Source organism: Sciurus vulgaris (assembly GCF_902686455.1).
Source record: "Sciurus vulgaris genome assembly, chromosome: 18".
NCBI lineage: Eukaryota > Metazoa > Chordata > Mammalia > Rodentia > Sciuridae > Sciurus > Sciurus vulgaris.
In genome coordinates, this window is record NC_136479.1 from 20,481,830 (window position 1) to 20,497,937 (window position 16,108).

Here is a 16,108-nt window from a genome sequence, read left to right on the forward strand (position 1 = left end):
AGCGATTGCCCCAGGTGACGCCCACCGCCCAGTGGGGGAGCCGGATCGGACCCCGCGGCCCAAGGCCAGCAGCCTGGGAGCCCCGGCTCCCCGCCGTGCTCACGAAACCACCCAGATGACCGGCTCCTCCAGGGGAATTTTGTAAAATGGAGATTCCCAGGTCCCTTCCCTGCATTCAGATTCGGTGAGCCCGGGAATCGGGTTCTCCCTCGCCCCCGCTTCGGTCTTTCTCTTTTAGTAAGACCGGCGCTTCTTAGAACCCGGCCAGACGGATTCAGAGAATGCCCCCAGGCCAGCGCCGACCCTCCCAGACCCTCCTCTGCCCTTCTGCAGCCCTCTGGGACCTGTGGCTGTTTGGCTTCCCCCACACCCGTGGCCTACTTAGGAGCCTGGGCATTTGCAGGGACGGCAGTCCTATCCTAAAGCGGATGGGGAAACCCCGAGGCTCAGGCACAGGTCTGGCCGGGGTGTCCTTCCCAGTCAGGGGTTTCCAGACAGCCCACCCCATGATACAGAAGAGGGCTCGAGGCCCCGCACAGCGTGCTCCCGACCTCCTGCCTGGCTCCCAGTCCTGGGCACCGGTTCTGGCTGTCCAGCAGCTCCCAGCCTGCAGGAAGATAGATGTGGACGTGGTCCTGGGGCGAAGGGACCATACATGTGTGCCCAACTCTTCCCAGGCAGGGGGACAGGCTTCCTGCAGCTGGAGACTCCTCAGCCTGCTCTGGGAGGGGAGTGGATCAGTTTGGCTCTGGGGGCACAGGAGGCTGGAGAGGGGAGACCAAGACAGAGAAGGTGGGCGCCAGCCGAGGGGTTAGGCCAGTGCCCTTTACCTGTGTGCCAGCCAGGAGAGTGGGTGCAGATTCCTGGGCCCTGCCCTGCTCCCGTCTCCCAGTTCCAACACGCCCAGGCAGGTTGGGGCCAGCCAGGGCTTTCCAGGGTCTGGGCAGTGTCTCAGTGGCTGAGATGCCTCACACAACAGCGGCCAGGTCGCAGAAAGCCCAGGCGCAGCCAGGCAGGCCAGTTGCTAAGGCGCACAGTCTCCTGTTTGACCGGGAGAGGAAATTAAGCGTCCAGGGAGGCGGGAGCAGCTTTCCTAAGCCCGTCCTCCCCTGTCCTCGCCACTGCTGGAGGATGGGGACCTGATGGTTTTGGGGTCAGCCGCCTGCCACCCCCTACTGACTGCCTCTGGGACCGGGCAGGGCAGAGCCTCCTCACACAAGGAGGAATAGGATCTTCATGAGGGCGCAGGGCACCCCGTTTCCTAACACGGGGCGGGGTTGGCGCTGGGTGGTAGAGCGCGCACTCAGCATGCGCCCGGCCGGGCTCCGCCCCCAGTACTGCAAAAAAAAAAAAAAAAAAAAAAAAATTCCAACAGATACTCCATGCTCAGTGCAATGCCCATCACAGAGTAGGTCCACAGGAACGTCTCTGCCTGCTGCTACCGCTCAGGAAGGAGAGCTCAGAGGTTCGGAGCGGGGGCTGGGAGCCTGGTGGCCCCCGGGGTGGAGGCTGGCTCTGCTACTCCCCAGGCAGCTCGCTTCTGGGACCCGAGTGTCGCCTGGTGCAGTGGAGACAGACCTGGCTGATGCCAGTCACGTACAGGCATCACGTGAGCTCAACGTGGCCAGTGCACAAAAGGGAGCCTGGTGCAGCGCAGCGCTAGGTAGTTGTTAGGTAAGCACGTCTGTGTTGTCCGCAGCCTCCGGGAGCCCCGCTGGTTGGGGCTGAGGCTACCCGCGTGGCGCACGAGGAAACTGAGATGCGAAGATGCACGCAGTGCCTTCTCTGACGTCCCACGTCCCAGAGGACAGAGGGAGCTCTCTGTCCCGGCTGGGCCAGTTGGCTCGTGTGACCGAGGATGCTCTGAGTGTTCCTCGTGGAAGGCCCGGGGAGACCTGCCCAGGCACCTTGGCCAGACTTTAGGGCTGGGCTCGAGCAGAGGCCTCGGACCAGCCACGACCCTCATGACTGGCTGGATATCTTCCAGCAAATGGCTTCGTGTTTCTGTCTGAGGCAGAAAGAAGGGCACAGGCTCGGAGGCAGGGGCCCCAGCTGTAGATCTGAACTTGCTGCTTCCTAGCTGTGCCGTCCTGAGGAAGCTGCTCAAACTCTCTGAGCCTGTCCTTCGTCACGGGTCTTTGGAAGGAGAGTTCATGAAGCAGTTTCAGAGACGCCCGGCCCTGGAAGGGGCTCTGCGACTGCCCTGCTCTCTCTGGCTCATAGGACAGTCGCGTCTCCAGGCCGGCGCCCGGATGCCCTTAGCATTGCTTCTTCCAGGATCTGTTGAGCAGCTGCGCGTGCGGGGTGCTGGTGAGGGCGCGTTAGACTGTCCGCAGACTCTGGTGAGGCCCGCAGCCCGCCCCGCAGCCCGGGTCTGAGAGCCGGGTTTTGTCCTAACTCACTTGGAAGCACGGGCCCTTCCTTGTCCCCTGCGGGATGCCCGTGTTCTGCTGCAGGTGTCCGGGGACGGGTGGAGGGCGCTGCTCCAGAGCCTGGAGACGGGGGTGGGGGGGGGGGCGCTCTGGGGAGACTCAAAGGAGGTGGCAAAGGAGAGACAAGGGAGGCCCGGGGAAGAAGGGCCGGGAGCCCCGCGTGCCCACTTCCGGCCGGCCTGCGCGCCCGGCTGCGGCTCGCCTCTGTGCCGTCCTCGCCTTTCCAGGAAGAGCTGAGGATGCACTGAGGTTTCGGTTGGGCTCACACTGACTCACTCTCCGCCCGGGGCCCCTGGGCCTCCTGACCTCCTCAGGGCTGCTTCAGAAATCCAGAGCCAGCCAGGGACCGTGACCTCCCGCCAAGGCCACCTCCAGCTGGCCGGCATCTGGAGAGGGAGGAAGTGGGTCTTGAGAGTCGCTCGGGGACCTGGCCAAGGTTTGTGGGAGGGACTGGCTCTAAGAGCCTGCAGTGCCGGTTGACAAAGCGAAAACACCAAGCTAGGGGCTGGCGCTCGCTCCCAAGACAGACCAGGGCTGGGGACACAGCCCTGAGGTACCCAGAAGCAAGGACCCTCGTGGAAATGACAGTCTAGTGGGGAAGGCGACACCAAGGAGGGAGCTTTTGGTTTGAGACCTGAAGTCACAAGACATGTGGCTCTGCGGGCAGGGAGGGAACCATGGAGCGGGAACGGCATGTGCAAAGGTCCTGAGGTGGAACAGGCTTGGTGGGTTTGTTCCACGGCAAGGAAGTGGGTGGGTGGGGTGGAAGCGAGTGAGCAGGACAGGGGTAGATAAGTGGGGGTAGCAGTTGCTCTGCTGATCCGTGGCACTGAGCCCCCTTTGACAGAGCCAGTGATTTTACAGGTGGCGACTGAGCGGAGTCGCAGGCAGTAAGAAAGCCTGGAAGCACCGGGCAGAGGACACCCGGGAGGGTGGAGGTCGGGCTACCCGTCAGGGACAGGGTGGGGAGGAGGCAGGGTGTGAGCAGGGGTCTCCCCCATTTCCCTAAGGGCGGGCTTGGGTGGACACTTGCTGGCCTCCACAGTCACCGCTGCAGAGTCTGGCCTCAGGCCCGGGCCGCGCGTTCCAGATCTGTCAGCCCCGCCCTGGAGCAGCCTTGAAGAGGACCCAGTTTCTTGGTTAGAAAGAAGGGGGTGCGTTGTCCTGCTTTAGAGAACTTGGGGAGCCCCGAGGTTTTCCTGGAGCCACCAGGGAAGGGTTCTGCCTCCTCAAAAGAGGAAGTGAAACTCCGTGGGGAGGAGGGAGGCCAGATCCCGGGGCTGGGCCTCCCTCCCAGCCCGCAGAGCCCAGCCTCCTGGCCGCCGGCCTCAGAGACGGAGCCTTGTGCTTCCAGAGGCCGCTGGTATCACGGCTGGGCAGCTGCCGCTGGGGCAGCATCTTTCCTGAAATTGAGCCAATCGAGCTTTCAGGAGCTTGTGCCTTAGAGAGAGTGACTCTTTTTCTTCTCCAGCCCAGGATTTCTGTCTTCCAGTGTACACGACCATGGTTAGTTCAGATCTGTCCTTCCTGATGAGATCATGAGGAGTTCAGTTGGGCTTGGGACATTATTCAGTCCAGACATTGCCTCTCCCAAAGCCTTCCCAGTCAGACAAGAAGAGATAAAGACCTCCTTGGACCTGGAGCATATACCTTTGTTGATGCAACCCACGGTCATACTTTGTAGCAGCTATGTCCCAATTGGGGCTTATATTGGGCTTGTCAGCTAAAACCTTCATCTTTTTCTTCTCCATGGGTCTCTGTCTGTCAGAGTTCCTTCTATGCTGAAATCTCTTGTTTGAGGCTAACAATTGCTGTCAGAATCTCTTGTTTTCCAGTAGGTCCATTTCAGGCTAAATGACTGTCACTTTGACTTGCAATGTTGCTTTGGTTTTGTTCTGTAAGTCTCGTTGCCAGCCTTCCACCACGCAAATAGTTCATGATTTCCCTTCGAAGAGTTATTGGAAAGTGTTATGTGCTTTTAAAATCTTTTGGAATTTTGTTGCTTTTGAAATTTGGTCACCATGGTCATTGAGATCAATAAACGTGACGTCCCCCGCCACGACAGAGGATTCACGGAGGTCTTTGTGGGATTTTCTGGTCCTTTTTTTAAGGCACGTTCCTCTTGTATTCGAAAAGGATGTGTTTTCTGTTGTGCGTAAAGTTCTAGAACCATCTCGGTCAGAGCGAGCGTGCCGATCACGTTGTTCTGTCTTCTGTGTCCGTCTGCGCCTTTCTGTCCCTGGATCGCCCCCGGGGATCGGTCCACTTCTCCTCATGCTTCCTCTGACTCTCCCCTTTATCTGTGGAGCGGCCTCCCCGGGTACCTAGCCTGGGGTAGGACAGGGATCAGGATTTTCGCGCCTCCGCGGAGACCTGATCCACGTTCTCCTCTGCTCCCTGCCTGTCTTGATTCCATCTTATTTGACACCAGTGTCGCTGCTGCACGTATGAGCTTCTTCTGCATTTTTCTTGATTGATTTCTCAGTTCTGCACATTCTTTTGTTTAACCCTAACGTGGCAGGACTCTGCTTAGACCCCAGTTGGTCGGGTTAGATTTTTTTTTGATGCCAGGGACTGAACCTGGGGCGCTTACCCACTGAGCCACATCCTCAGCCCTTCTTAATATTTTATTTTGAGACAGGGTCTCCCTAAGTGGCTTAGGGCCTTGCTAAGTTGCTGAGGCTGGCCTTGAACTTGCGACCCTCCTGCCTCAGCCTCCTGCGCTGCTGGGATGACAGGCGTGCGCCGCAGGGCCCGGGGTCAGAGTAGTTTTATAAAAACAAGGAGTGCATTTTAGTCTCTGTTCTGCGATCGTGATCTTGGACAGATCATCTTCCCTGGTGGGCTGTTCATTTCCTCATCCATGAAACAGGGGGTGTAACCTGTCCTACCTTTTTATCCAGCTATTCCTGAAAATAAATTTGATACATGGAACTGGAGATGTAGCTCGGTGATAGAGTGCTGGCCTCCTTGGAGCTGGAGTATAGACCTCTGATGATGCAACCTGCACTCATACTTGGTAGCAACCACATCTCACTGGGGGTTCACAGTGGGCTTGTCAGCTTGAATGTTCACAGGTTTCTTCTGGCTTTGATCCCCAGAGCTGCCAAGTAAAATTAAAATATAGATAAATATGAAAATGTCCAACAGCCCTGATGCAGATTAGTCACAGGTGTTAGTGAGTCAGCCAGCATGGTCTGTGCAAAGTCCCTGGGGTGGGAAAGCACCAGTTTGGGTGAGCACGTCACAGGCTGTGGGTGACCTCAGTGTGGCCACCGTAGGCTGGTGCCTCTGCTTCTGACCATGAGACACCAGCAAGATCCAGCTCCGCCCTGGGTTTTCATTCTGGAGAAGAGGACGCCCCCCGAGGGGCTGGAGGGGCCAGCGTGGGGGACCACAGCCGGCCAGGCAGGGGCGGGGTCTCTAGAGCGGCTCCCCGCTGGCCCCCCAGTAGAGGGCAGGGACTTCCAGAAGTTCTGGAGTACTCTTGGACACCAGGATGCAGCTCGGGGACACAGCAGGGGACCTGGGACACAGCAGGGGACCGGGCCTCTCCCCAGCACCCTCTAGTCACCAGCCTGAGCGGAACAGAGGGGGCAGCCTGGGCGATTTGGAGGTGCCGGTGCCTGGGCTGATGTGGGGGTCCCGCGGCCGCCCTTTCCCCCTTGTTAGGGTCTCCGGCATCTCGGGACATTGGCTCCCACCCAAGAGGGCAGCGGCGGGTGCCTGTAGCCACGCGGGGGCACACAGGTGGGACTTCAGGACCATCAAGATAACGCACATAAAGGGGCGAGGCGGGGCACACCTGTCCTCCCGGGGCCGAGAGGCTGAGGCAGGAGGATCGCAAGTTCAAGGCCAGCCTCAGCAACCTAGCGAGGCCCTGAGCCACTCGGGGAGACCCTGTCTCTAATAAGATGCTGGACAGGGCTGGGTGTGGTCCGGTGGTCAGCGCCCGGGGTCCATCCGTGGCACCAAAGAGATTTTAAAAATTATAAAAAAAAAAGATGGCGCATGTGAGCCGGTGGGGCTCCAGCTGCTTATCAAAACCCAGGCCACCGGCACCCCTGGGCTGCAGCCTGGGGCAGGAGCACCGGGGAGAGAGGCCGCCGTCCTGCGGGCTGGATGCTCGCAGCCTGTCCCCTCTCCCCCCTTTCAGCCTCGCACTGGGGTCCTCCAGGGGTGGTGCTCCATGGGGCTGCCCCAGGGGAGCCACCGCCTGCTGTGGGGACGGGTGAGTGGAGGGCAGGAGGCCCCAGGACGGAGGGGACCCTGCTCGCTTCCTTCCTGCTGATCTGTTTTCCTTTATCTTTGTTTTTTTGCCTTTTTTTCTTAAGCGATAGATCTGGCAGCGTGGCCCAGGCTGTCCGAGAACTGCTGGGCTCGAGCTGTCCTCCTGCCTCAGCCTCCTGCCTCAGCCTCCCACCTCAGCCTCCCAAGTAGCTGAGACCACAAGCAGAGCCTCTGCCTGGCTTTATTTATTTATTTTTGGCCCTGGGGCTCTAACCCAGGGGCACTTTACCACTGAACTACCTCCCCAGCCCTTTTTAAAAAATTTCCAAATTTGAGACAGGACCTCACTAAGTTGCGGAGGATGACCTCAAACCTGCAATCCTCCTGCCTCAGCCTGCCGAGCAGTGGGGCTTGTCGGCCTGCACCATGTGCCTGGCCTCTGCCTACCTCTTTTCCTTTCTCTTGTAACCTGTGTGCACGGGGCAGGGACGGGGTAGACGTCTGTACGTCTGCACAAACGAGCACACGAGAGCAACCCGATCAAGACACAGAGCTTAAGGGCCCCTGGAAATGTCCCCTGCTGCCACCTGCAGCTGCACCCTCCTCCCGGGGACACCCACCTGACTTCTAACCCCGAGAAAGGTCTCTCTCCTTTTAAGCTGCTTGTAATGGAACCAGATGCCCTTTTGAGCCTGGCCTGCTTCCCAGGAAGACAGCTCATGCCCAGGAGCCCCATCTGCCTGTGCTGTTGTGGCAACTCCATTAGCTAGAGAGTCTTCTGGGTGCTCAGGGATGAGCCTCTGCCACCCACTGCCTCCACACTGCCCTAGGCCTCTTCCACCACGCTGTGGTCTCTGCCTCCTCGAAACCACCCAGTGAAGCAAATGGCCCTGTTCCCATGGCAGATGAGGAGATGGAGGCTCTGAGAGGACCCCAGCTTGCAAGGTCTCCCAGCCGGTCAGAGTGGAGCTTGTGCCTCGTCCCAGATGCTCTGGGGCCCCTGCCCACATGGAGGCCTTCCGCAGCTGTGTGTCCCCTCCCAGGCAAGGAACAATGTGGGGTGAGATAACAGGAAGAACATGAGAGACAGCACCTCCCCCTCACCAGACGGCACACAAATAGGGAACTCTTATCTGTGCCCACGCGTCCCTGGATCTGGGCTTGCCAGGGGCAAAGTCTGGCTCACGGACTACAGGGTGAGGGCTGGGCGAACAGCGACAGAACTCCAGTCCTGACTGACCGTTTCCTGCTTCATCATCCGGCATTTCTGACCCCCCTGACCCTCAGTTTCTTCTTCTGTGCAGGGGGGGATGTCGGGCCACGTCTTCCACACTGGGCTGCTGAGAGGAGCAAACAGAGGTGTAGAAGAGGAGGAGTTTGCAAATACTTCCTCTGTGCTGGACACAGTACCAAGGATCCCAAATTTTAAAAGTTTGGGTTCAAATCCCAGCCCACCATTGACCGGCTGTGCCTCCTTAGGCAGGTTCCTGGACCTCTCTGGGCCTCCATTTCCCATCTTTAGAATGAGGACGCTGTTAACCGCACACACGATGCTCCCCTGGCTGGTGTTAGGGCTCTGAGGGCGTCGGTGGGGGTCGAGGGCTCCTGCGCAGCCTGAGCTCGTCGGGGAGGGAGGGACCCTCGTTCGGAAGGGCTGGGGCATGGCCTCTGCTGGCCAGAGGGACAGGGTTGGGCGCCTGGAGGGGACACCCAGCCATTGCTCGGCAGCGCGTCCTTGGCCGGGCGGTGGAGAGGTCACGCCTGGGGCTGCGTTCCCCGGGACGGCGGTGCCGGGCGCGGTGCCTCCTCGCTGCGGGGTCTCTGGGGTCCCTGCTGCGCGGCCAGCACTGAGCTAGGAGCTGGGGGCAGCAGGAGCAGGTGGCCCCCGCCTGTGGCCATGGGCGGTCCAGACAGTAATCGAGGACCCCAGGGCTGGGGGGCGGCTGGCGCAGGACCCCGCTCCCCGGGCTTCTGGACTCTTCTGACTTCTGGGACCCGGGGTGGGTCGCTGGGGCTTCCCCAGGGGCCAACACGGGAGCCTGAGGGCTGGCAGAATGGCCCCTGGCATGTGGTGACCATCTGCCCCCTCCAGGGACATCTGGCCCGGGCTGTCCCCATCCCTGTGCACAGCACTGCCCGGCCGGGGCCGTGACCGGTGACCCGGAGCCTGTCTCTACCCCGGGGCCTCCGGCTGCAGGCGGCTGCAGCCCATGGTCATCCCAGCAAACCTGCCGCTCCTCCAGCCCCTCGGCCACACAGTCCCCACCCTCCCTGCGCGTCCTGACCCGCCTCCGTCCTCCCCTGGAGCCCGCACCCCCACCAGCCTCGCCCGCGGAGGCCGGAGCAGGACTCTCTCCAGGGTGTCCAGACAGCACCCACCGGCCCGCGGCCACTCCCCACCCTCTCCAGCCAGCCATCCAGCCCTGTCACCAGGCAGGACAGTGCCCTCCTGTGCCCGGCCACCCCGGACTCCCCATCGGCCTCTTCCCCCCACCTCCCCTCTCCAAGGAGCCTTCGAATCTGCAAAGCAGGTTTGATGATGAGCTGACCCTGCAGAGAGGTCCGAAGCCCTCCCGCGAACCCCCCAGGGAAACTCGACCCACCCAGACCGCAGCCTCCTGGACTCCCCGAGGCCGGGCTCTCCCGCCACCCTGCCCTCCTAGCCATCCTTCCACCTCTCCACTCTCCACAGCCAATGTGCTCCAGTCGCTGGACGCCACCTCCGCCTCGAATCTGAAGTCCCGTCCCTCTGACCATCTCTTCCCCAAAGCCCCTGCGTGAGCCCCGCTGCCTCTTGCTTGGACCGGTGCAGTAGCCTCCTCACTCGTCCTGAGTCTGCCCTCGGCCCCGTGGGTCTCTGCAGCACCCAGCCAGAGGCGCCCTTAAAAATCTTGCTCTGCGTCACTGCTCAGAACGCACCGGGACCTTCCATCCATCTGGCCCAGGAATCTATTGAAAGAAAGGGACGCGTGGTGTCAGCGGGCACACAGTAGGTGTCTGGGGAAGCACCCGCAACAAGAGCTCCAGAGGGCGTGAGCGCGGGGAACCCCAGGCGCCCGGGAGGGTGCTGACCTCTGTCGGCCAGGCCTGCGGGTTCTGGCTCCTGGTGGCAGCAGGACCAGCCATGGCCGGGCCAGGCAGGGGCGGGCGGGCAGAGCCCGGCATGTGGGGCCCTGGCCCGGCCTGCCTCAGCATCCGGGGTGGGGCTGCCCGCGTGGCGGCTGCTTCTGGGAACCCCAGTCAGACTGCAGCCCGGGATCAGTGTGTCCTTGGCCTCTGGCCAGCCTGGCCCAGCCGTCCTGCAGGCAGAGGAAGTGCCAGGCCAGCGGCTCCTGGCTGTCCCCTTCTCTGCACGTGCCACCTGCCACGGCTGGCTGCTTCCTGTCCGAGGACCAGCCTGTGCCCGGGCAGGCTTCCAGCCGGTGGGAGAAGCGGGGCCTGGACCCGGCCAGCTGGGAGCGCTGCCCCTCAAGACTCGCCTCCCTGCCACAGTGGGAAAGCCAGTCGCTTGGTCCTGCCCGCAGCCGCTTCTCCCGCCTCCCGTCTCGGATCCGTCTGCTTGCTTCCTGGCTGGGTGTCTGTGGACCCTGCTGCTTCCTAGCTCCGTGACCTTGGCCTCGTCACTGGTCCTCTCGGGGCCTCAAGTTTTCTCCTTGACCAGTGGAGATAAACACGCCACCTCCCAGGGGCTTGGGAGGCACCTGGATTCTGGAGCGAGGCTGCCTGGGTTCATCCCAGCTCCGTGACCCAGGCAGATGTTCTAACCTCTCTGTGCCTCAGTCTGCCCATCTGTCAATGGGGTGTCAATGGCACCTACCTCACAGGATTGTAAGAACTAACTGATGAATAAATTGTAAGCGCTTAGAACACATAATAAGCACCACATATTGCAATTATCATGGGTAAAAGCTTGGAAGCTGGGTTTAAAATACACGACTGAATGTGTTGTTCCAGAATTCTTACCACTCACTCGATGTGTTGATGGAGCACATACTCTATATGTGTCGTGTGCGGCTGCAGACACGGGGGACAAAGCAATGACCAGGGAAGACATCTCTGCTCTCATGGGCTAGCATTGTCCCATGAGAGACCAACAACATGTGTGTAGACAAATACCTAATTTATATTCCGAGCAGTCTTTTACACCCTAAATTTCACAAACTAGCAGCCTCCTGAGAGTGGCTATTTCACAGCTTCTAGCCATCGATTCCTTCAGTGAATCATTTATGTCCTTTGCCTATTTTTCTTAAAGGAGTGTTTTTCTCGTTGATTCGTAAGGCCTCTTTATATATTAAGGCTATTACATACGGTGCATGGCGACCTTCTCCCGTCTTTTGCTTGCTGATTTTTCCCGGGGCAGCAGAGGAGCCCAGGTCCTCCACGTGCCAGGCACCTGCTCCACCCTGAGCTGCGTCCCCAGCCCTTTTTCTTTCTTATCTTTCTACCTTTGCCATCCACATCCTGAAATCAGATCAGCATTCACACGCATAGCCTCACGAATGTGACCAGAGATGGTGACAAGCTGTGTGACAGAAATAAACAGCGTGATCAACTTCAAGGGGATCCCTGGACAGTGGCCTGGGGTCAGGGAGGCCGAGGGAGGTCAGGTGTGGAAATGCTCGGGTGTCCAGTCCTCCAGGGAGGACGGAGCTGGGGTGTGTCCGAGCTCTGAGGGCCTCGGAGGCTTGGGGGCAGGGAGAGCGGGTGGGAGGCTTCAGGGTGGCAGGGGCCGGGTCACCAGGGGGCTTGGATGTGCCCTCGATTTCCTTTTCTCGAGTCAAACTTGACTTTCAGATGACTATAGGGTCACAGGCAGTCCATGCAGGCGGTCCCCGTGGTCCCCAGTCTGTGCCAGGCGCCCGCGGACACAGGCTGGTACCGTCCTCGGGTCCAGCGGCGCCTGCAGTTCCACCACACGCGGGCTGCAGACCAGCTCTGCCACCCCAGGGTGGCCGTCAGGTCCCTCTGGAGCCACCTGCCCCCTTTCTGACCCCAGGGGCGGTGATTTCCAGAGCGCCCCCCCCCCCCCCCCCCCAGCAGCGCCGAGAGCGCCGCCTTCTCTCCCGGGCCTGGACGCGATTCTGAGTCCGCGATTCTGGGTCCGCGATTCTGGGTCCGCGATTCTGGGTCCGCGGCGCCCTCATGCCTGAGCCTTGGACCCTGGAGACCGAGGCCACCCGGTGCAGAAGCCCGGCAGGGACCTCGGCCCCTGGCTGGCCAGCGCGGGGAGAGGGGCGCGCCCGTGCGCGGAGCCGCCGCCCCTCCCGGTTCTGAAAGGCCTGCCGCTCTCCCGCCGGGACCCCCAGGGCTGCCCCTGCGCAGCGGCGGGGACCCCGACTCAGAGCCCCCGCGCGAACCCCTGCATCGCGGTGCGAGTGAACCGGGCGCCTGGCTACAAAGAGCGCTCACGCTGCGCGGGAGGTGCCGGCGGGCCAGTGACCCCCCAACGCCCATCCTCACCCTGTCACAGCCGTGCCACCTCAGGCAGGTCACTTAGCCTGTCCTGGGTCCCTCATCAGGAAATGGGGAAAGCCATAGGACCCGCTTTCTCCGGCTGTTTTTGAGAAGTGAGTTAATGCGTGTTGACTGACTAGAAGAAAACGTGGCATGTGGTGAATACTGCGTGTCAGGGGCGCGATGGGGCGAAGGACAAGGCGTCAGAGCTCTGGAGGTGGAGTCTGGGGTACCGGGCCCTCTGGATGTTGGTAGTGGTCTCAGCTGTGTTCATTTCCAGGTGTGATAGGCACTCTTACCTCCCTCATGCCAGAGCTCAGACCTCTATTAATATGACCTCAGGTGACTTTTTTTTTTTTCCTTAAGCTGTTGCAACACCATTAAAATAAAATCACCAGTCCTTTTCTGCTGCTTTCTGGTCTTACGTATGAGCAGCTAGTGTTTGAAACAGATGAGAGGATGCTTCTTCCAGCATTTCAACTCCTTGGGTCCCGCCTACAGTTCCAGGAGAACTCAGTGGAAGGAGCCGACCTATTGAAATGCACCCAGGTCAGAAGCATACAGACCTGGGTTCTGATTCTAGCCCTGCCCTCACACCAGCTGTGGGACCCGGTCGGCAAGGTACTTGGCCTCTCCGGCCTCCGTTTCTTTGTCCAGGAAGTGGGGTGACAATCCCCTGGCAGGTCCTTGGGCGAACCCCACACAGACATACTTGGGAAGCCCTGAGCCAAGTGTCCGCAGAATCGCTGAACAAGCAGGAAACGTTTGCACAAGGACCTGGCTCAGCTTAAGGAAGCTGTTCCCAGCAGCCTCCGCTCGGCTCCACCTTGGCCTGAGCTTCCTGGCTGCGGAAGGTGCAGGAGACGCTGGATTGTGGCAGACAGGTGGGCTCCTCGCAGGCTGGAGGCCTGGACAGGAGGCCCACGGATTCCATCTGACCCCATCCGCCGGGAGTCCACCGTGCAGACCGTGAACTTGAAATGAACTCCTCTTGCGGCAGGCTTGACCCTGACCCCGGCAGTTATTTTTTTGAATTCCTTGAATCATCTGCACCTTTGTCCTCTGTTTGCTGAGGTTCAGAGAGACCTCATCTTGCACTGGCTTCTTCTAAAACGCAGCAACCGCCCGTCCCGCGGAGGCTAGCCCGCCTACGTATGTGTGCACGTGCGCTTGAGTGTTTGGGTGTGTTCTCCACAACAGATCAAAGGTAAAGACCCGACCGCCACAGGTGTGATGTTTCATCAACCTAGTTTGGGTCACTTGACTACCCAACCCCTCTTTGATAGACTTTACTGTGACAGTCTTGCTGTGTGACCTTGATCTGGCAACACAACCTCTCTGTTTCTTGTCATTCAAAATCAGGGCTAAAGCCACATCTCTGCTTCTTCTGCCAGAGGATACTGTGAGCATCAGTGAACTTGTGAGAATGAAAGTTACTGGGATCACGTGAAAGAAACAGGCATCAGGAACCCCTGGCACACACCCTGCTCACGCCCCTCTTTCCTTGATCTTCAGTGTGACTTCCAGCAAGGAGGGCAAGTTGGAGCTCTGGGCAGATGTCATACCTCCTCCTCGGAGGAGCCTCCCACCCCTGGGCTGACCCACATCACATCCGACATGAATTTGTTCCATAAACAGTTACAGAGCTGGGCACAGTGGTGCATGTCTGTCATCCCAGCAACCTGGGAGGCTGAGACAGGAGGATTGCAAATTGGAGGCCAGCCTCAGCAAGTTAGCAAGATCCTATCTCAAAGCAAGCAAACAAACAAATCAATCAAAGGGCTGGGGACATGGCTCAGTGGTACAGCATCTCTGGGTTCAATCCCTGGTACCAAAAAATAAAAATAGAATGCTGCGGTCCGCTGGCGGGTGTGCTTCGGGCCAGGCGCTGCTGCGGGCCCAGGACTCACCAGTGCGCCTGGCTCTGGGGATGAGCTGCAGAAGGAGCTGGGTTTCCTTGTCCCTGGGGTCGCGCACTCTTGAAGCCTGTGCGCCTGCTCCTTCCTCCGCTGTCCGGTGCCTGGGCCTGTGGGTGGCGCCTTTGGCAGGGGCCGCAGAGCGGTGCTGGCGCTCGTTTCAGGCGGTGTCTCAGAAGGATGGTGACGCTGGCGTGGGCCTTTCCGGTGGCCGCTCGGGCCACAGGTGGGGCGCGTCTTTCCACGCGTTCATTGCTGGTCCCGCCCCGGGCGCAGGACGCGCCCCTCCCTCGCGGCGACGCTGGTACCAACACAGCGACAGCTGAGCGGCGGGGAGCGCGTTTCTGTGTTTGCCATGCTGCTTTTTTACCATTAGTTTAGGGTGCGCTCCTGCGACTTATTTTTTTTAAATGACTGTTCAAACGGTTTGTCACGTGGCATCAGCAGCCGTCTCAGACACTTGGGTCCACCACATCTCTCGGTGGCATCAAGAGGCCACGTGGTCGGACCTATGCTGCCTGGGTTTGGGTGCAGACTCGCTGAGATGTTCACACGGTGGCTTCCTCAGGACGTGGCCTGGCGTCAAACGCCATTGACTGTATTTAGGAGGTGGCCCTGGGCCTGGGGACTGCGTGACCATCAAATGCAATGAATCATACTGGGCTGAATTTGAGATTTATAAAGGAAACGTTCAGCCAGGCACCTGTAATCCCAGCAGCTCTGGAGGCTGAGGCAGGAGAATGGCAAGTTCAAGGCCAGCCTCAGCAACTTAGTGAGACCCTGTCTCTAAATGAAAAATAAGAAGGGCTGGGGGTCACCCATGTGGCCCAGCGGTGAGCACCCCAGGGTTCAATCCCTAGCACCAATAAATAAAGAGCTAAAGGGCCCAGTAGGGAAGCAGCTTTGGCCCTGAGGACCTGGCTGTTGTGGGTGGCCGCCTTCGCTTCCTGGTCCCCATGGTGGCCCCGTGTTGTGGACTTGGCCTTGTTTTTCCACGATGCACGTGGAAGCCTCAGGCAGCTGCCTGCTCCTGATGGAGGTGTGTGCACGGCTGTCTCTCAGACCGAGGAAGGCAAGAGCAGGAGGAGGGACAACAGGAGGCAGAGTGGCCTGGTGACCAGGAGCCCTGAGTGCCACGTTCGAGGCATTCAGATCATTCATGGAGGTGATAGCGGCCATGGGCCAGGCACCACCCAGATGGCAGGGCTGCGGTGGAGCCTCGACGCACTGGGCAGGGGTCACTGGGGGCTTCCGGCAGGGGCTGGGGACCAGGAGGGCCACGGAGCGCTCCCCGTGCCCGCCACGCTGCGCTCGGCGCTGCAGAGCAGAAACTCAGATCCTGCATGACCCACCGGTGAGGCTGGTACCCGGGCCGCAGGAGAACCCACAGTTCCCAAAGACCCTTCCAGACGCAGACTTGTAACTAGCAGAAGCAGCCTGGGAGCTGCGCGTTTGAATAAGACCCCAACCTGGACACCCGAGTGCAGAGGGGGACATTGGGCCTCCAGGGCATGGCCGGGTGGTCACCCAGCAGGTCGCAGTCTGCAGGGAATTAGCGTCAGCATCTCTGCTCCCGGGATTCTGCTTCTGAGCAGTTTTCTTAGTGACCATAACGGGCCATGGTCTGAAGGTGAGGAAGTCCATCCTCACCGTAACCCGAGGAGGGCTCTGGGCAGTGACTAAGTGACATAGCGACGAGGGCCTCAGTGGAAGACGCCTGGGGAGCCTGCCTGCTCCTCTGCCGCATTGGGGCACAGCAACTGGGGACAGACAGGCAAGAGGGGGCCCTCCCCTGCCACCAGGTCGCCTGGCACGGTGGTCTTGACTTTCCAGTCTCCAAGCTGCGAGCAGCACATTTTCCTTCTTTATAAACTGCACTGGGGCAGCAGGAATGGACTGAGATGCTAGGGTCACCTCTGCAGCCTGTGCTGCGTCCTGGTCACCGCCGAATGGCTCCACACATTTCCACACGTGACACCTGCCACGCCCCAGCGAGGTGGGGCTTTCCTAGAGAGCTGCTTGGCAGGGAAGGAAACTGAGGCCCTGGGACACCAAGGGCCTAAGCGTGCCAGCCAG

The 16,108-nt window shown here is 60.0% G+C and overlaps 1 protein-coding gene across 4 annotated transcripts in view; it reads left to right on the forward strand.

Moving 5' to 3' along the window:
• IL4R (interleukin 4 receptor) overlaps positions 1-16,108 on the forward strand; it is a 34,283-nt gene that overhangs the window by 1,058 nt on the left and 17,117 nt on the right. The gene's annotated exons all lie outside the window — the stretch shown is intronic.